Source organism: Mobula hypostoma, chromosome 1 (assembly GCF_963921235.1).
Source record: "Mobula hypostoma chromosome 1, sMobHyp1.1, whole genome shotgun sequence".
Taxonomy (NCBI): Eukaryota; Metazoa; Chordata; class Chondrichthyes; order Myliobatiformes; family Myliobatidae; genus Mobula; species Mobula hypostoma.
In genome coordinates this window covers 181,285,721-181,306,899 of record NC_086097.1, presented here as the reverse complement: position 1 = coordinate 181,306,899, position 21,179 = coordinate 181,285,721, and the positions used below count along the sequence as shown (strand labels likewise).

Below are 21,179 nucleotides of genomic sequence, written 5' to 3'. Positions count from 1 at the left end.
AGACGTAACGTAAAGATTTTTGCTCTTCATGTATGTGAAGGATGTAAGAAATAAAGTCAATTTAAAAAAAAGTTAATGTTAATATCCTGCAGTGGCTTAAGTTACAGTCTAGGCCTCAATCCAATTAAGAATTGTGGCTGGACTTGAAAAGGGAAAGGGCTGTTCACTCACAATCCCCATGCAATCCAACAGAGCTTGAGCAGTTTTGTAAAGAATGAGGAAAAATTGTAGTGTTCAGATTTGCAAAACTGAGACTTATCAGCACAGATTCAAGGTTGTAATTGCTGCCAAAGGGGTATCTACTAAATACTGACTTGAATGGGGTGAATACTTAAACAATAAATTATTTTTATATTTATAACTAATTTAGATCACTTTGTAGAGATTTGTTTTCACTTTGATATGGAAGTCTTTTTCTGTTAGTCAGTCAAAAAGAAAGCCAAATTCAATCCACACATAAAAGTTGCTGGTGAACGCAGCAGGCCAGGCAGCATCTCTAGGAAGAGGTGCAGTCGACGTTTCAGGCCGAGACCCTTCGTCAGGACTAACTGAAGGAAGAGTGAGTAAGGGATTTGAAAGTTGGAGGGGGAGGGGGAGATCCAAAGTAATAGGAGAAGACAGGAGGGGGAGGGATAGAGCCAAGAGCTGGACAGGTGATAGGCAAAAGGGGATACAAGAGGGGGACAGGAGGTCCGGGAAGAAAGACAAGGGGGGGGCGGGGACCCAGAGGATGGGCAAGAGGTATATTCAGAGGGACAGAGGGAGAAAAAGGAGAGTGAGAGAAAGAAGGTGTGTATAAAAATAAGTAACAGATGGGGTACGAGGGGGAGGTGGGGCCTTAGCGGAAGTTAGAGAAGTCGATGTTCATGCCATCAGGTTGGAGGCTACCCAGACGGAATATAAGGTCTGTTGTGACTCCCGTCTCCCCTTCCCCCACCACCACTCCGCAGCCCCGTCTTCCTCAGATCCCACCGTCAGCTCCTGGGCCCTCAGAGGCTCCATCTTCCTCTCACCCCAACCCTCCCCTCTCCATTGACACCCCCAGCCTCCCCCCCTCCCCCCTCTGATCCCAGCTCTCATCCGTGCCGGGTCTTTACCATCCCCTCCGACCTTCAACTGTCGGAGGCAGAACACTCTGTCCTCAGTAAGGGCCTCACCTTTGTCCCCCTTCGCCCACACCTCAGCGAGTTCCGTGTTCGCCACGATGCGGAACTTTTCTTCCGCCGTCTCCGTCTCCGAGCCTACTTCTTCGGCAAGGACTCTTCCACCCCCACCGATGACCCCTTCTCCCGTCTTCAACCCTCCTCTTCTTCATGGACACCCCGCTCTGGTCTTCTGCCTGCTCTGGATCTCTTTATTGCTAACTGCCGACGAGACATCAACCGTCTCGACTTCACCGCACCTTGTCCCCATTCCAACCTCACTCCTTCGGAACGCTCTGCTCTCCACTCCCTCCGCACTAATCCTAATCTTATTATTAAACCCGCTGATAAAGGGGGTGCTGTTGTAGTCTGGCGTACTGACCTCTACCTTGCCGAGGCACAGCGACAACTCGCGGATACCTCCTCTTATTTACCCCTCGATCGTGACCCCACCAAGGAGCACCAGGCCATTGTCTCCCACACTATCAACGACTTTATCCGCTCAGGGGATCTCCCATCCACTGCTACCAACCTTATAGTTCCCACACCCCGCACTTCCCGTTTCTACCTCCTACCCAAGATCCACAAACCTGCCTGTCCTGGCCGACCTATTGTCTCAGCTTGCTCCTGCCCCACCGAACTCGTTTCTGCATACCTCGACACTGTTTTATCAGCCCTTGTTCAATCCCTTCCGACCTATGTTCGTGACACTTCTCACGCTCTTAAACTTTTCGATGATTTTAAGTTCCCTGGCCCCCACCGCTTTATTTTCACCATGGATGTCCAGTCCTTATATACTTCCATCCCCCATCAGGAAGGTCTCAAAGCTCTACGCTTCTTTTTGGATTCCAGACCTAATCAGTTCCCCTCTACCACCACTCTGCTCCGTCTAGCGGAATTAGTCCTTACTCTTAATAATTTCTCCTTTTGCTCCTCCCATTTCCTCCAAACTAAAGGCGTAGCTATGGGCACCCGTATGGGTCCTAGCTATGCCTGCCTTTTTGTTGGGTTTGTGGAACAATCTAAGTTCCGTGCCTATTCTGGTATCTGTCCCCCACTTTTCCTTCGCTATATCGACGACTGCATTGGCGCTGCTTCCTGCACGCATGCAGAACTCGTTGACTTTATTAACTTTGCCTCCAACTTTCACCCTGCCCTCAAGTTTACCTGGTCTATTTCCGACACCTCCCTCCCCTTTCTAGATCTTTCTGTCTCTGTCTCTGGAGACAGCTTATCCACTGATATCTACTATAAGCCTACTGACTCTCACAGCTATCTGGACTATTCCTCTTCTCACCCTGTCTCTTGCAAAAACGCCATCCCCTTCTCGCAATTCCTCCGTCTCCGCCGCATCTGCTCTCAGGATGAGGCTTTTCATTCTAGGACGAGGGAGATGTCTTCATTTTTTAAAGAAAGGGGCTTCCCTTCCTCCACTATCAACTCTGCTCTTAAACGCATCTCCTCCATTTCACGTACATCTGCTCTCACTCCATCCTCCCACCACCCCACTAGGAATAGGGTTCCCCTGGTCCTCACCTACCACCCCACCAGCCTCCGGGTCCAACATATTATTCTCCGTAACTTCCGCCACCTCCAACGGGATCCCACCACTAAGCACATCTTTCCCTCCCCCCTCTCTCTGCATTCCGCAGGGATCGCTCCCTACACAACTCCCTTGTCCATTCGTCCCCCCCATCCCTCCCCACTGATCTCCCTCCTGGCACTTATCCGTGTAAGCGGAACAAGTGCTACACATGCCCTTACACTTCCTCCCTTACCACCATTCAGGGCCCCAAACAGTCCTTCCAGGTGAGGCATCACTTCACCTGTGAGTCGACTGGGGTGATATACTGCGTCCGGTGCTCCCGATGTGGCCTTTTATATATTGGTGAGACCCGACGCAGACTGGGAGACCGCTTTGCTGAACATCTACGCTCTGTCCGCCAGAGAAAGCAGGATCTCCCAGTGGCCACACATTTTAATTCCACATCCCATTCCCATTCTGACATGTCTATCCACGGCCTCCTCTACTGTAAAGATGAAGCCACACTCAGGTTGGAGGAACAACACCTTATATTCCGTCTCGGTAGCCTCCAACCTGATGGCATGAACATCGACTTCTCTAACTTCCGCTAAGGCCCCACCTCCCCCTCGTACCCCATCTGTTACTCATTTTTATGCACACATTCTTTCTCTCACTCTCCTTTTTCTCCCTCTGTCCCTCTGAATATACCTCTTGCCCATCCTCTGGGTCACCCCCCCCCTTGTCTTTCTTCCCGGACCTCCTGTCCCATGATCCTCTCGTATCCCCTTTTGCCAATCACCTGTCCAGCTCTCGGCTCTATCCCTCCCCCTCCTGTCTTGTCCTATCATTTTGCATCTCCCCCTCCCCCTCCAGCTTTCAAATCCCTTACTCACTCTTCCTTCAGTTAGTCCTGACGAAGGGTCTCGGCCTGAAACGTCGACTGCGCCTCTTCCTATAGATGCTGCTTGGCCTGCTGCGTTCACCAGCAACTTTGATGTATGTTGCTTGAATTTCCAGCATCTGCAGAATTCCTGTTGTTTGCGGAATATAAGGTGTTGTTCCTCCAACCTGAGTGTGGCTTCATCTTTACAGCAGAGGAGGCCGTGGATAGACATGTCAGAATGGGAATGGGATGTGGAATTAAAATGTGTGATAGTATTCAATCCACTGTGATTCAATGTTGTAAAACAATAAAACTTGAAAACTTCTGGGGGCGGGGGGAATACTGATATAGACACTGTATATATCACAGAAATAAGTCATTCAGCCGAACTCATCTACGCAAACCAAAATGTCTCTGAGAGCTAATCCCATTTGCCTACATTTGGCCGATATCTCTTTATCCTTTTCCTATCCACATAATGTTTTAAAAGCATTTGGAGACCTACAGTATGACCGTCATGCCTCTACCACCTCCTCTTATTCCATTTACCCATCAGTGTTAAAAACTGGAAAAAAGGGCAGAAACAGAAAACGGGAAATTAGACAGAGTCACAGAACACGAGGCAAGGAAGCAAGAGCAAAGGGAGAATGAGATTCCCATGAATGGCTGATTCATCAAGAGCAAGAATTGAGAAGCCATGTTATTTCAAACAGTTGGAAAAAAAAATTATTAAATACTGACATCAAAATAAACCAACACATGAGCATGCAAGATTCAATCAAGTGAAAGAATCTCCAAATTCTACCTGCATTTATTTTCTACGATTGGGTTTTGCAGTTATGACCCATCTGTCGTTGCCCTGACAAGATGCTGTGTGTATTTATTTTAGAGATAACCATGTCAATCAGAACGAGAGGTGGGGACAATCAGAAACCCAGACCAGGGAACAGACAAGCTGCCAATGACCCTACCATCACTGGCGACTTGCATTGTTATTTTTCTAGCAGTTTGTCACAAACTCCCAGATCTAATGGCACAGTCAGTCTGCGGCTGTCCAAACTCACAACCCCTGAGTTCCATGTTCAAACACAGATACGGTTATAAAGGGGAGGGATGGGGGTCATCTCCCAAACACTCAACTTCAGTTTAAACCAATAATATTACACTTACAGCCAACTTCCTACTGCATGTTTCACATTCCCAAGATCAACAGTTTATTCTAATGGATTTATTTACTATCTCACATGAACTTTGATAACTCAGAGCAAACCCAGTAAACACATACCTTCACATCCTCCCAAACCAGGATTTTAAACACCTCTATCAGGTCACCTCTCTCTTCTTTTCCTCTTCTAATGAGAGACAGGCTGTTCAATCCTAGTTTTGGTATCATTCTTATGAATTTCTCATGCACTTTTAAGGCTCTGTGCCTTTTTTTTTTAAAAAAAAAGAAGTGCTTATACCAGAATGAGTAAAGGAGTTGATAATAGGAGATAGAGAACATACAAATCAGCAGAGGAAAGAGAGAGTAGAGAGAGAGTGTCCCTGACAAGCCAGCAAGCAAGGATTGCATGATGTGCAAACCCTGCAATGAGTAAATGGAATAAGTACACTCTGGCTGAGAAAATAATAGATGGGGACAAGGCGGGAGACTAGGGAGAGCACTTTGTACCGATGTTGCCTACCTCAGTCAATGCATTACGTACTGCCATCAATGTATTTCTGCAAACATTGATTTGCATCTATACCCAACATGCTGAAGTCCAGCACTCCTGCAACTCACTCACATAGGAGCAAGGTCATGAGAACTATTTGACTGAGAGCTGGTCACACTGGAGTTGATCCCTCACTGAACAACATCCATATGTCAGTACTCCCAAAATAAGGTGGACCTATATTGAAACCATGCAGCTTGTAGATAAACTCGTTCTTTGTTGGCAGGTGGAGTCCTGGGGCTAAACGCTTTCAACACTGCAAGATAGCTACTTCAGCCCTCTTCTAACAACCCAGGTTCTCTCCAGAGTTTACCTCACCCCTAGACTGCCTAAAGACAGGGAGCGTAAGACCAAAAGCCTAATGTCTCTCCCAAACACAGCACAACCTTTAACATACATCAACCTACTGTTTGAAGCTTCAGCTTACACATACAATTCAAGCACAACCAAAACGTTTATGAATGTGTAACTCTAGATATCTTCAACAAATACCCCCATTGTAAATCATGGAAAGCAGTAAGTCCTGCTGTTGTAAACCACGACTGGCCCTGCCACGGTAAACTGACTCTCAGCCTGCCAGTTAATGCATGTACAATGTGTTCCACGTTTGGGAGGCTCTGCCAAATTCAAACCTAAAGACCAAGCTTGAACTCCCACAACATTCAGCTTCGACGTCACTCCCAACTCAGTCTGCATTGGTCCCTCAGCTTCACCCGATTTCCCTCTGCACCAATCTTTCACCTCCACTTAATGTTTCTCATCTCCACCTAATATCCCTTCGCACCAGTCCCTCAACCATGGACCATGCTGCTTTTTATTCATTTTTATTTAGAGTTACAGCACTGAACAGGCCCTTCTAGTCCTTTGACCCACATTGCCCAGCAACCTCTGATTTAAGTCTAGTCCAATCATAGAAACAGAGAAAACATACAGCACAATACAGGCCCTTCGGCCCACAAAGCTGTGCCGAACATGTCCCTACCTTAGAACTACCTGGGCTTTACCCATAGCCCTCTATTTTTCTAAGCTCCATGTAGCCATCTAGGAGTCTCTTAAAAGACCCTCTCAGTTCCGCCTCCACCACCGCTGCCGGCAGCCCATTCCATGCACTCACCACTCTGTGTGTAAAAAACCTACCCCTGACATCTCCTCTGTACCTATCTTCCAAGCACCTTAAAACTATGCTCTCTTGTGCTAGCCAATTCAGCCCTGGGGAAAAGCCTCTGACTATCCACACGATCAATGTCTCTCATTATCTTGCACACCTCTATCAAGTCATCTCTCACCCTCCGTCACTCCAAGGAGAAAAGGCTGAGTTCACTCAACCTATTCTCATAAGGCATGCTCCCCAATCCAAGCAACATCCTTGTAAATCTCTTCTGCACCCTACCTATGGTTTCCACGTCCTTCCTGCAGTGAGGCGACCAGAATTGAGCACAGTACTCCAAGTGGGGTCTGACCTGGGCCTTATACAGCTGCAACATTACCTCTCGGCTCTTAAACTCAATCCCATGATTGATGAAGGCCAATGCACCGTATGCCTTCTTAACCACAGAGTCAACGTGTGTAGCAGCTTTGAGTGTCCTATGGACTCGGACCCCAACACCCCTCTGATCCTCCACACTGCCAAGAGTCTTACCATTAGTACTATATTCTGCCACTATATTTGACCTAGCAAAATGAACCACTTCACACTTATCTGGGTTGAACTCCATCTGCCACTTCTCAGCCCAGCTTTACATCCTATCAATGTCCCGTTGTAACCTCTGACAGCCCTCCACACTATCCACAACACACCCAACCTTTGTGTTATCAGCAAACTTACTAACACAACCCTCCACATCCTCATCCAGGTCTGTTACAAAAATCACAAAGAATAGGGGTCCCAAAACATATCCCAGAACAATCATGGGACAATTTGGACTATGAGAGGAAACCAGAGCACCTGGAGAAAATCTACGCATTCCACAGGGAGGAGATACAGAACCATTACAGATGACGTCAGAATTGAACTCTGAACTCCGACACCTTGAGCTATAATAGCATCGCACTAACCTCGACATTTACTCACCAGTTACAGCCAAATGCTAACTCATAATATTTGCCCAATAACGAAACAGAAAATAATCGGACAAGTCACCACCTCATGTATTTACTGGGTACAGAGGAAAGGGGCTTTCATGCAATTATCTGAGGTATATCCCCTGCAAGGGGAAAGCAACTCAGATGAAACCATACAGTCGTAGAGATACACAGTACAGAACAGGCCCTTCAGCCCAACTTGTCCTTGCTGATCAAGAAATCCTACTGAGCTCGTCCCATTTGCCTGCATTTGACCTACATTCATCTGAAGCCTTCCTCTCCCTGTACCTGGCCTAAATGACTTATAGAGACATTGTAACTGTACCTGCCTCTATCGCTTCCTCGTGCAGCTCATTCCACACACCCACCACCCTCTGTGTAGAAAACTTACCTCTCAAGCCTTCTTTAAATCTCCCCCCTCCCCCCACCTTACACCTATATCCTCTGAGTTCAGGCCAACATCTTTGTGCATCTTTCCTGCATCCTCTCCAGCTTAATCACATCTGTCCTACAGTTATTCAGCAGAACTGCACACAAGCTGTAGCTTAATGTCCCAACTTATGTGCTCAATGCCTCATTCAATAAAGGCAAGCACACCATCTGCCTTTCTACCACCCTGCCTACCTGTGTTGCCATTTTCAGAGAACAATGTACCTATACCCCTCGGTCTCTCTGTTCTACAGTACTCCCCAAGACCCTGCCATTCAGTATGCAAGTCCTGCCATTACCAAAATGCACATATTTATCAGAGTTAAATTCAATCTGCTATTCCTTTGCCCATTTTCTCAGTTGATCTACATCCTATTGTAACATTATACCACCAAGTTAGTTGTCATCTGTAAACCAAATAATCATTCTTCTACCTGGCTCACCTCAGGACTGGAAGAAATTCAGAGTCCAGCAGAGGAGGACAAAGGGCTTAATTAGGAAAGGGAAAAAAAGATTATGAGAGAAAACTGGCAGGGAACATAAAAACTGACTGTGAAAGCTTTTATAGATATGTGAAAAGAAGAAGGTCGGTTAAGACAAATGTAGGTCCCCTACAGACAGAAACAGGTGAATTGATTATGGGGAGCAAGGACATGGCAGACCAATTGTATAACTACTTTGGTTCTTTCTTCACTAAGGAAGACATAAATAATCTTCCAGAAATAGTAGGGGACAGAGGGCCCAGTGAGATAGAGGAACTGAGGGAAATGCATGTTAGTAGGAAAGTGGTGTTAGGTAAATTGAAGGAATTAAAGGCAGATAAATCCCCAGGGCCAGATGGTCTGCATCCCAGAGTGCTTAAGGAAGTAGCCCAATAAACAGTGGATGCATTAGTGATAATTTTTCAAAACTCTTTAGATTCTGGACTAGTTCCTGAGGATTGGAGGGTGGCTAATGTAACCCTGCTTTTTAAAAAAGGAGGGAGAGAGAAACCGGGGAATTATAGACCGGTTAGCCCAACATCGGTGGTGGGGAAAATGCTAGAGTCAGTTATCAAAGATGTGATAACAGCACATTTGGAAAGCGGTGAAATCATCGGACAAAGTCAGCATGGATTTGTGAAAGGAAAATCATGTTTGACGAATCTCATAGAATTTTTTGAGGATGTAACTAGTAGAGTGGATAGGGGAGAACCAGTGGATGCGGTATATTTGGATTTTCAAAAGGCTTTTGACAAGGTCCCACACAGGAGATTAGTGTGCAAACTTAAAAGCACACGCTTTTGGGGGTAAGGTATTGTTGTGGATAGAGAATTGGTTGGCAGACAGGAAGCAAAAAGTGGGAATAAACAGGACCTTTTCAGAATGGCAGACAGTGACTAGAGGGGTACGGCAAGGCACAGTGCTAGGACCCCAGTTGTTTACAATATCTATTAATGACTCAGATGAGGGAATTAAATGCAACATCTCCAAGTTTGCTGGTGACACGAAGCTGGGCGGCAGTGTTAGCTGTGAGGAGGATGCTAAGAGGATGCAGGGTGACTTGGATAGGTTGGGTGAGTGGGCAAACTCATGGCAGATGCAATTTAATGTGGATAAATGTGAAGTTATCCACTTTGGTGGCAAAAACAGGAAAACAGATTATTATCTGAATGGTGGCCGATTAGGAAAAAGGGAGCTGCAATGAGACCTGGGTGTCATTACACACCAGTCATTGAAAGTGTGCATGCAGGTACAGCAGGCGGTGAAAAGGGCAAATGGTATGCTGGCATTCATAGCAAGAGGTTTCGAGTACAGGAGCAGGGCGGTACTATTGCAGTTGTACAAGGCCTTGGTGAGATCACACCTGGAGTATTGTGTGCAGTTTTGGTCCTCTAATCTGAGGAAAGACATCCTTGCCATAGAGGGGGTGCAAAGAAGGTTCACCAGATTGATTCCTGGGATGACAGGACTTTCATATGATGAAAGACTGGATCGACTAGGCTTATACTCATTGGAATTTAGAAGATTGAGGGGCGATCTTATTGAAACGTATAAAATCCTAAAGGGATTGGACAGGCTAGATGCAGGAAGATTGTTCCCGATGTTGGGGAAGTCCAGAACAAGGGGTCACAGTTTGAGGATAAAGGGGAGGCCTTTTAGGACCGAGATTAGGAAAAACTTCTTCACACAGAGAGTGGTGAATCTGTGGAATTCTGTCCCACAGGAAACAGTTGAGGTCAGTTCATTGACTCTATTTAAGAGGGAGTTAGAGATAGCCCTTGTGGCTAAAGGGATCAGGGGGTATGGAGGGAAGGCTGATACAGGGTTCTGAGTTGGATGCGCAGCCATGATCATACTGAATGGCGGTGCAGGCTCGAAGGGCCAAATGGCCTACTCCTGCACCTATTTTCTATGCTTCTCATCCAGATATTTAATGTAGATAACAAGCATGTGTATGCAGCCCTCCTCACTGCCTCCATTACACAGCAGAACATTGATGTCACGTTACTGATCCTTTCAGAATATCTGACAAGTGACTCACTTCAGCAACAAACCAGTTGCAACAAGTATTTTCCCTGCAGAGAGACAGTACAACTGAAAATAAACTCCAGATCAGTTCATGAAATGCCAGCATAGAATCACAAAATTTATTTCTGGGAAGTGAGCATCCAACAAATTACCCTGAAACTCTCATATATATCCTCATCCTACAACAAGCCAGAACCTAACTTTAAAAGATTGAGAATCAACCTCTACCCAACTCCATATAACTATAAAACTTTCATAATTTCCCTTCTTTTTAATATGGATAATAATGAGTGGATTTCCCTTCTGCCACATACACCTCTTTCTCCTTCTCTAGCGACCATTGTCAGTTTTACAGCTGAAAGAAGAGGCAGTTGGGAGAAGGGAAGAAAGTAGTCAGTACTAAGAGGAGAGCAAGGGAGTGAGAAGAGACACAGTAAGAATAACAGGAGCAGTGAAGGCTCAGGAAGAAACAAGTGAGACTAGTTAGGAGAAAACTCCCGTTAATTTAAAGGTGAAGGCAATACTCTTGCACTGGTTGTCATCTTCCAAATAGATTTGTAATTAGATTTACTGTTGTCACAGAGGTACAGCAACGATCTTTTGTTTATTGTGTCATCCAAACAGATCACCTATATGCAAGCACATCACAACAATAAAAAGAAAACATAGTGATACAGTTACAGAGGCAGATAAACAACGAGAGATTCCAGCAGGATTTCCATCAGCGGGGAAAGGGGAGGAAGCTGTTCCTGAATCACTGAGTGCATGCTTTCAGGTTTCTGCACCTCCTTCCTCATGGTAACAAAGAGAAGAGGGCATGTCCTGGGTGGTGGGAGTCCTTCATGATAGACGCCACCTTTCTGAGGCACCATTCCTTGAAGATGGAGGCTAGTACCCATGATGGAGCTGACTAATTTTACAACTAATTTTAAAGAAGGGAAATGGCATACAGGCTTTTATTTCAAAGAGAATTTGAAGAACAAGGACATCTTCCTGCACTTACACAGGCCCCGGTAGAACTGCACCTGGAAAAGTGGGTACAGGTCCAGTCTTTAAATAAGGAGTCATTTACAGTAGAGGGAGTGTGAAGGTTCACCAGATTGATTCCTGGGACTGTAGGTTTTGGCCAGTGAGGGGACATGAGGCAGGCTGGGCCTGTAGTCCCTAAGAGTTTTAGAGATGATTTCATTGGAATATGCCAAATTACTACAGGATTTAAAAGTATAGGTCTGGAGTTGATGTTTCCTCTGACTGGGCAATCTAGAACCAGAATCACAGGTTCAAATTCCTGGGCATCAACATCCCAGATGATCTATCCTGAGCCCTACACTCATTGCAACCATCCCAGCAGCTCTACTGTGTTAGGAATTTGAGGAGGTTTGTTATGTCACCAAAGATGCTTCCAAATTTTTGTCAACGTGTGCTGGAGAGCATTCTGACAAGTTGCATTACAGCTTGGTGTGGAAGATTGAAGACTAAGCCAGTTTTATCACAGACACAACCCTCCCCACTATTGAGTTCATCTCAAGGGCTGTCCTTTACTAAGGACCCTCACCATCTGCGAAATGCCCTCTTCTCATTATTACCACTAACCAAGTTTGGCACAAATTTCCTGCAATTCAATTCTGTCTCTCTGAGGACAACACACGTGAATGGGTTTGCTTTTGTTTTGGTGATCTATTAACTAATGTTGCATCATTCAGCCATATATGTTCAATTTATGTGTTCCAGATAGTTATGTGTCCAGATAGAGAGATCATCCAATGCTTGGAGGTCTCCTTATCCTTCTGGCCAAAATGTGCCACTTCTCAGCTGTCGGTAATAAAATTAGTTTGCTTATTCCATACACATTCTGTAAAGTTTATATTTGTAACACCTCCATTTTATTTCATCCCGCTTTGCGTATACAATATAAATGACATTGATCACAAAATTTTGAATTGTATTTCCTTTTAACAAATTTAAGATCAAACATGAGAATATGAACAACACTGGTCCCAGCACTTATCCTTATGAAATATTCCCTCCACCATTTGACAATCCAGTGAACTACCCATAACTCTGCTTTGTAGCCAGTTTGCTGTTCTTTCCCTCAAAATCTGATGAAGATCCACCTTTAGATGATGGAATACAAGTCACATCAGTCTGGATGGAGAAAGATTGGCCACATAGTTTCACAAGATCCAGAGCTAGTATTTTCTTTATTACAAGTTTACCCCTTGCAGTTTTAGACTTTTTATAAACCTACAGCAGAACCCTGCCAGAGTTTTCTCTCAAAGGCTCACCATACCACAAGCAAGAAGTACCTGACCGAACAAAGGCAAGATAAAACACAAATACAGCAACCTTTAACAACAAGTGAACTTCAAAATCACAAGAAATTAGCTTACCTCTAATTCATGAATTGGCTTAGAGTGTTGCGTTGACACAAGCCGTGCTTCTGATTTCCTGCAAAATGACCCAAACATACATCCCACGTGTCAACAGAGAAATGATGAGATTGATAAATTTGTGACTCCGTGGTTTAATGCGACGCTGCCTGGAAACAACATTCAAAATCACAATTACCGGTAATAAAAATTCTTCAGTTAAAAAGGACTTAAAAATCAACATTGTGGTGCAGTTCAAGGTTTACATGATGAAATTATGATAATAGATATTTTTTGTTATTCATTTCATTGATATGAGTGTTAGTGGCAAAACCAGTCACAGTACCCTTAATTGCCCTTGATATAAGCAGTCCAAAAGACAGTCAACTACATCACTGAGTCTGGAGTTACTAATAGCTCTGACAAAGAACAGCAGGAAAACCAGAAACTAGAATACAGGCAGAAAAAGCCTGAGGTACTCAGTTGCTCAGGCAGTATCTGTGAAAGGAGAAACGAAATGAAGCTGAAATATTAAATTTGTTTCCCTCCCTATGTACAATTCCCAACATACAAAGCATTTTCCCAAGGGTAGAAATGTTAAATACCAGAGGACATATTTTAAAGGCAAGAAAAGTTTAAAAACGATTTTAAATTTACAGAAGTAAACCAAGAAGGTCATTAGGAAGGAAAAGATGAATTATGAAAGGAAGCTGGCGACAAATATCAAAGAAGATACTAAAAGCATTTTTAAGTATATAAAGGGTAAAAGAGAGTTGAGGGTAGGTATAGCACCAATAGAAAATGATGCTGGAGATATTGTAATGAGAGATGCAGAGATGGCAGAGGAACTGAATGCGTAGTTTGTATCAGTCTTCACAGTGGAAGACACCTACAGTATACTGGACATTCAAGGGTCAGGGAAGTGAAGTATGCGCAGTGAAAATTACAACTGAGAAGGTGCTCAGGAAGCTTAATGGTCTGAAGGTGGATAAATCTCCTGGACCTGATGGAATACACCCTCAGGTTCTGAAGGAAGTAGCTGGAGAGATTGCAGAGGCATTAACAGTGATCTTTCGAGAATCAATATATCCTAGCATTGTACCAGAAAATTGCAAATGTTACTCCGCTATTTAAGAAGGGAGAGGCAGCAGAAAGAAAACTATAGATCTGTTAGCCTGACATCAGAGGTTGGGAACTTGTTGGAATCAATTGTCAGGGATGAGATTACGGAGTACCTGGAGGCACATGACAAGACAGGCCAAAGCCAGCATGGTTTCCTGAAAGAAATATCCTGCTTGACAAAGCTACTGCAATTTTTTGAGGAAATTACAAGAAGGGTTGACAAGGAGATGCAGTAGATGTGGTGGACTTGGATTTTCAGAAGGCCTTTGACCTTTGCCGCACATTAGGTGGCTTACAAAGTAAGAGCCTGTGGAATTACAGGGAAGTTACTAGCATGGGTGAAGCATTGGCTGATTGGGAATAAAGGGATCCTATACTGGCTGGCTGCCAGTTACCAGTGGAATTCCACAGGGGTCGGTGTTGGGACCGCTCCTTTTTACAATGTATGTCAATGATTGGGCTATGAGATTAATGGATTTGTAGCTAAATTTGATGAAAATACAAAGATAAGTGGAGGAGCAGGTAGTGTTGAAGAAACAGAGAGCCTGCAGAGAAACTTAGATTGTTTAGGGCAATGGGCAAAGTGGCAAATGAAATTCAATGTTGGAAAGTGTACAGCCGTGCACTTTGGTGGAAGAAATAAACGGGTAGACTATTACTTAGATAGGGAGAAAATTCAAAGTGCAGAGATGCAAAGGGACTTGGGGGTCCTTGTGCAGGATACCCTAAAGGTTAACCTCCAGGTTGAGTCGGTGGTGAAGAAGGGGCATGCAATGTTGGCATTCATTTCTAGGTGTATAGAATAAGAGCAGGGATGTGGTTGAGGCTCTATAAGGCACTCGTAAGACCACGCTTGGAGTATTGTGTGCAGTTTTGGGCTCCTTATTTTAGAAAGGATATACTGACATTGGAGAGGGTTCAGAGAAGATTCACAAGAATGATTCCAGGAATGAAAGGGTTACTCTGGCAGCTCTTGAGCTGTATTCCCTGGAGTTCAGGAGAATGAGGGTGGATCTCATAGAAGCATTCCGAATGTTAAAAGGCCTGAACAGATTAGATACGGTAATGTTATCTCCCATGATAGGGGAGTCCAGGACAAGAGGGTACGACTTCAGGATTGAAGGACGTCCATTTAGAACAGAGATGCGGAGAAATTACTTTTGTCGGAGGGCGGTAAATCTGTGGAATTTGTTGCCACAAGCGGCTGTGGAGGCCAAATCATTGGGCGTATTTAAGGCTGAGAAAGAGAGGTTCTCGATTAGCCAGGGCATCAAGGGTATGGGAGAAGGCAGGGGAGCAGGGATGACTGTAGGAATTGGACCAGCCCATGATTGAATAGCAGAGCTGACTCGATGGGCCAAATGGCCTACTTCTGCTCCTATATCTTATGGCCTTATAGCCTATAACGTGATGGGGCAACCTTTTTTTCAAATAAAAAAAAAGAGTAGTAGGTGCCTAGACTGAACTACCAGGGATAGTAGTGAAAGCAGACAGTTTGCTGAAGTTTTAGAGGCTTTTCGATAGACATCATTATGAAAGGAATAGAGGGACGTGGATGATACACTGAAGAACATTTGGCAAGAATTGGCATCATGATAGGCACAACATCATGGGCTGAATGGGTTGTCCAGTGCTATACCATTCTAAGATCTATTTTTGACATTTTTGTTTTAAGATTTCTGCAGATGCAGCATTTTGTGTTTCAATATACAGGTATTCTGAGCAATTCCTCATTAGCTGAATTTTCCACTATCTACAAGGACCAAGTTCAAAGTGCATTAGAGTACTGTCCAATTGCTTGAATGAGTGTAGCACCAACAAATGAAAAAGTTCCATCATTGTTCAAATGCGTAATAGATTAATTCAACATTTGCCATTATAATCAAGTAATGTTCATATTGTAACAATTCACCAAGACAGCCCCTGCAACCTTTGCCACCCAGGACAAGGCAAACAATGTCATAGGATCAATCAAAATCCCATCCTTAGTCAGGATTTGCATGACTATTCCTTCCACAGATGCCACCTCTATCACTGCAGTAGGTACAAACTGGTAGTTCACCTCTTGTTTAATAAAAAACATTAAAAAGGGTGGTAAAATCTCCAATATCATTCCAGGAACAGAAGACCTTCTAGAATTACCTTTTACCAGACTGATCTCACTTCCCACAGCTTAGCTTATAAACTTAACATACCAATATGGCTGAATGTATTTTTTTCTATATCATTCTCAGATTCCAATTTCACAAACCTTTAATTATCTCCCATCCTGCAAGATCAAGCTCATATATAAATCACACAAAGTTAATATGCAGGTACAACAGGTAATTAGCAAGGCCAACCTCCGCTGAAGGGAGGCTGAAAAAGAAGAGGAGGCAAGCTTTAGCGAAGTCGGTTGGACCTGGGAGTCTTTGGGAGAGAGGAGGTAACACAGTGTGAATGAACTCAACTGACTTCCAGGACTGATTCTCCCTCCACAAGTAATGCCTGACCCGCTGAGTATTTCAGGTATTTTCTGTTTTAACTTTCCAGCATCTGCAGCACTGTTTTGAAAGCTTTTCTCATGGGTTCTTGTGGAGAAGTTTCTCTGTAGCCTCCCTATCCTGAGCAAGTTCACTGAACTGATTATTTTGTTTAGAGAGAGTCACAGCACAGCAGCACCTCAAAGACAGGGTCATCCATGTGTAAATAGGCTCGAGTAATGAGAATGACCACCATCTGAATTTCCCAAAACAAGATGGGAGCAAGCAATATTTTAAAATATACAGGATGTGAGATTGTTAAACAGCTTTGCGAAAATAACTTGTCCAATTCTGGATGGATTAGAGCCCTATAAACACTGTTGTCTGCTTGACCTCCTGGCTGATGCTGAGAAGAAGAGTGGCCCTGATTTCTCACAGCCAGATACGGCACAGGGGAAGGGTAGGCAGCACAGGCAGCTGCAGCAGGAAGGAGACATAGTTGAGTGGTGGAGTTGGTCCAGTTTCTATAATCTTCGCCCATACTCACATTTCTTCTTATTTGTTCTTCGAATGAATGTGACGCACCATATAATGCTAATTCCCAGTTACCATGGCAACTCTGAGATTCAAAGTGAGGTTGGAAGACTGGAGTGATACACAAGCCTTGAAGATACCTGCAGCAGTGCCAGAATTTTGTAAGGCTGCAATTTTCTTGGTGTCAGCCCAGAGTGTTCTGAAACTGTCTCTGGCACTGCACTCCTGTGGCATTTCACCATATTCAAAGTTCTATCTAACTACAAGACATTGTTAATCTAGGACAGCAATCAGGACAATTCCAGTCTCCATTTCTAAAAATTACAAAAAAAACTGCTAGAAATGAAAGCAGGAAATGCTGGAAACTCTCAGTAGATCAGGCAGCATCTATGGAAAGAGCAGCAGAATTAGTATTTCAAATACAAGACCTTTCATCTAACCCACTCATGACCAAATGAAATTCTGCAGGCAGCCTCTGCTCACACTATACTAGGTAAAGATAGAATGGGCACACATCAGCGCCCAACACAACAACCATTCTTACTGATGTTACATGGGATGAACCATTACAGTTATTACAGACAGGATAGGGTGAGTTTGTTTTCCTTCTAACAGAGGAGGATCTGATTGAGCTGAATGATAGGAGGAGAGAGAGGCATAAATTAGACAGACAAAAATTTCCCCATGACAGAGATATCTAAACCTCTACCATGGCCATAAGTTGAGAGTAAATTGTAGGAAACTCAGGAGAAATGTGAGGAGTAATTTTATTTCCACCCATTGGGAGTGGCATCATGAACACACTTCTAATCACTGAACCCTCAGAACCCTCCCAGTGTCATAGTGTGTTACACTAACTGCATCTGTAATTCTGAAGGAGATACAGGGGCAGAGGTAAATGAAAGTGTCATTACACTGACAGAGAGGTAAAGAAGGCATTTGGTACACAGGCCTTCAATGAGCATAATAAACTTAGGAGACAGAGGGGATGGAACTGGACTCTCTGACAGTGGTGTCTGAAAAGAGGATGCTGTCCAAGTTGCATGCCATCTTGGACAATGTCTCCCATCCACTACATAATGGACTGGTTGGGCACAGCAGTACATTCAGCCAGAGACTCATTCCACCGAGATGCAACACAGAGCATCACAGGAAGTCATTCCTGCCTGTGGCCATCAAACTTTACAACTCCTCCCTTGGAGGGTCAGATACCCTGAGCCAATAGGCTGGTCCTGGACTTATTTCATAATTTACTTGCATAATTTACATATTACTATTTAACTATTTATGATTTTATTACTATTTAATTATTTATGGTGCAACTGTGATGAAAACCAATTTCCCCAGATCAATAAAGTATGATTATGACTATGTGATTTTATAGAGGCATTTAAATTTATGATGGGTACTGACAGTGTGAAAGCGCAAGGTCTTCGACCAGGGAAAGGGAATCAAAAAACTAGGAGGCATAAATTAAGGTAGCATGGTACACTGGCCTTCAATGTTTGAAGCTAGCTTGAACAAGTTGTGCTTAAGGGCCTATTTCCATTCTCTACATATGACTTTACAACTCTATGAGAGTCTGGGGAGATTTGGATAAAGTGGCATTTACTGTCCTGCCCTAAGGGCCAGGAGGTAATTAAGAACAATCAATGGGTCTGGAGTTGTATACTGGGTACAAAACACACTGCAGTTACTCACCCAAGCTATCTGTCAAACCCACAAGAGCAGTAGGGGAATGCTACTGCTGCAGGCTTCTTGCTGGTCACCGACCACAACCTATCATCATCACTGTGTCTCAGTTCTGGAATTCACATCCCAACAGCACTGCTGAAGCACCTTTGTCAGAAGGTCTGGTTCTGGTGTAAGACTATAGAAGACCACAGTGATGAGTCTAGAAATCGAGGCCCAATGGTCGAAGCCCCTGGGTTGGCATGTCCAAGGATCTGAGGGTCCATGTTTGGAGTCTGCAAGTCCAGACAACGGACTAATGACTGAAGGCCAGGAGACAGCTTGCCCTGGGGTTGGAGCCTGTTTGTGTCTGTGAGTGGATGGGTAGCAGACTGGGAGGAGGAGGAAAGGAGCTTGTTTTGCAGTTATTGTTTTGTTGCTGTTGCGTTATTGTTGTTTGTGCTGTTCTGCTGACCATTGTGGGCATGCGATATTGGCACTGGAATGTGGCAACACTTGCGGGAAGCTCCCAGCACATCCTTAGGTTGTGTTTGTTGTTAAAGCAAATGACACATTTCACTACGTTTGTTTGACACATTGATGTATTTCAGTACATGTGATTAATAGATGAATCCTGGGACCCTGGGATGATCAGACTGCATGGCAATGACTAGACTCACCAGAAATCCCCACATCTTTCTTTATTGAAATTTGGGATGAGGGCAGAATGAGTAACCGAAGTGGCCATGTCAGAACATTCCATATTCAGACATCAGGGAATGTTGATTAGTACACTGGTGCACACATGATCTGACCCAAACAAAGGTCAATCCAGGGTGAAAAATCTCACATCCACCATATCCGGCCACGAGACCAGAGGGTCAGTGAACTGGGTTCATTATGGGGCATGGGGAATCTCCATTAATAACAGGCTCACATCCGACCAAGGCTACCTCAGCGGATGGAAACTGCTGGAGAAATTACTAGTTTGATGCAGGAAAGAGTTATTTTAAATCATACCAACATCTGACTAATCAGTGATCAGCAAACCCACAAAGAACACAGCAGGAAATGAGCTGTTTCACTGTCCAACTAATTCCAGAGTGTCACTAAACTCTGGCCCCAGCAAGGGATCGTCACCCACCAAACCTGCCAACAGAAAACTTCTTGGAGCACCCACTACACTGCGACTTACCAACAACCCCTCTCTAGCAAGTTATTGATCATCCTTCACTCCCTCCACACGCCTGCCTGAGACTGCAAATGCTGGAGTGCCTCCTATCACCTCAGCCACATAAGAAGCAGAACACAGCATCCAGCCAGTGCTTCATAGAGAACAAGTCATAGTCATACTTTATTAATCCCGAGAGAAATTGGTTTCGTTACAGTTGCTCCATAAATAATAAATAGTAATAGAACCATAAATAGTTAAATAGTAATATGTAAATTATGCCAGTAAATTATGAAGTAAGTCCAGGACCAGCCTATTGGCTCAGGATGTCTGACCCTCCAAGGGGGGAGTTGTAAAGTTTGATGGCCACGGGCAGGAATGACTTCCTATGACGCTCAGTGCTGCATCTTGGTGGAATGAGTCTCTGGCTGAATGTACTCCTGTGCCCACTCAATACATTATGAACTGACCAAGATGGCATGCAACTTAGACAGCATCCTCTTTTCAGACACCACCGTCAGAGTGTCCAGTTCCATCCCCACAACATCACTGGCCTTACGAATGAGTTTGTTGATTCTGTTGGTGTCTGCCACCCTCAGCCTGCTGCCCCAGCACACAACAGCAAACATGATCGCACTGGCCACCACAGACTCGTAGAACATCCTCAGCATCATCCAGCAGATGTTAAAGGACCTGTCTCCTCAGGAAATAGAGACGGCTCTGACCCTTCTTTTAGACAGCCTCAGTGTTCTTTGACCATTCCAGTTTGTTGTCAATTTGTACCCCCGGGTATTTGTAATCCTCCACCATGTCCACACTGACCCCCCGGATGGAAGCAGGGGTCACCGGTACCTTAGCTCTCCTCAGGTCTACCACCAGCTCCTCAGTCTTTTTCACATTAAGCTGCAGATAATTCTGCTCACACCATGTGACAAAGTTTCCTACTGTAGCCCTGTACTCAACCTCATCTCCCTTGCTGATGCACCCAACTATGGCAGAGTCGAATACCGGTCTAAGATTAATTTCAAGGGGACAGATGAAAATGTAAGTGTTTATTTTGGAGATCTCAGCTGTCCCTCAGCCGAGTCAGAAAGTCATGAGTTTAAATGCCACCCGGAAAAGGATCAAAACGCCAAGACTCTTGGAAATTGTTTCTAGTTGGGGTGGTAGTGGGTAGATGCGGTGTCATTATTTGCCAGGGGAGCTGCTGTGATCTGTAACTTGCTGCCTTTCAGAGCAGTAGGAGCAGTTTCTTTTTCAAAGAAGAACTGATAAAGACAGAAGGCTGGACTAGGAGGAAGGAGTAGAGAAAGAATGAGTTCTATTTAAACATCTCTTACCAAAAGCAGTTATGGAAACAATAGGTGGAATGGCTTCTTTCCATGCTGTATTACTTTATAGTTAACCAAGCTGCTTTGGCCAAAATCACACAGAAATTCCAAGTGAACCTTAAGAGGAAAGGTTGAGAGTTAGGGATTTTCCTCTTGGGAGCAATGAAGGATGAGAGGCAACTTGACAGATGTGGATAAGATTATGAGAGGCATAGATAGAGTTGACGGTTAGC

At 44.3% G+C, this 21,179-nt stretch overlaps 1 protein-coding gene across 2 annotated transcripts in view; it reads right to left on the bottom strand.

The window, feature by feature from the left end:
- Positions 1 to 21,179, bottom strand: part of LOC134353133 (anion exchange protein 2-like) — a 265,524-nt gene that overhangs the window by 232,459 nt on the left and 11,886 nt on the right. For both annotated transcript variants that reach the window (XM_063061096.1, XM_063061077.1), the window contains exon 2: positions 12,677 to 12,825. The gene's annotated coding sequence lies outside the window, so the exon portion shown is untranslated. The remainder of the gene's footprint in view (positions 1 to 12,676; positions 12,826 to 21,179) is intronic.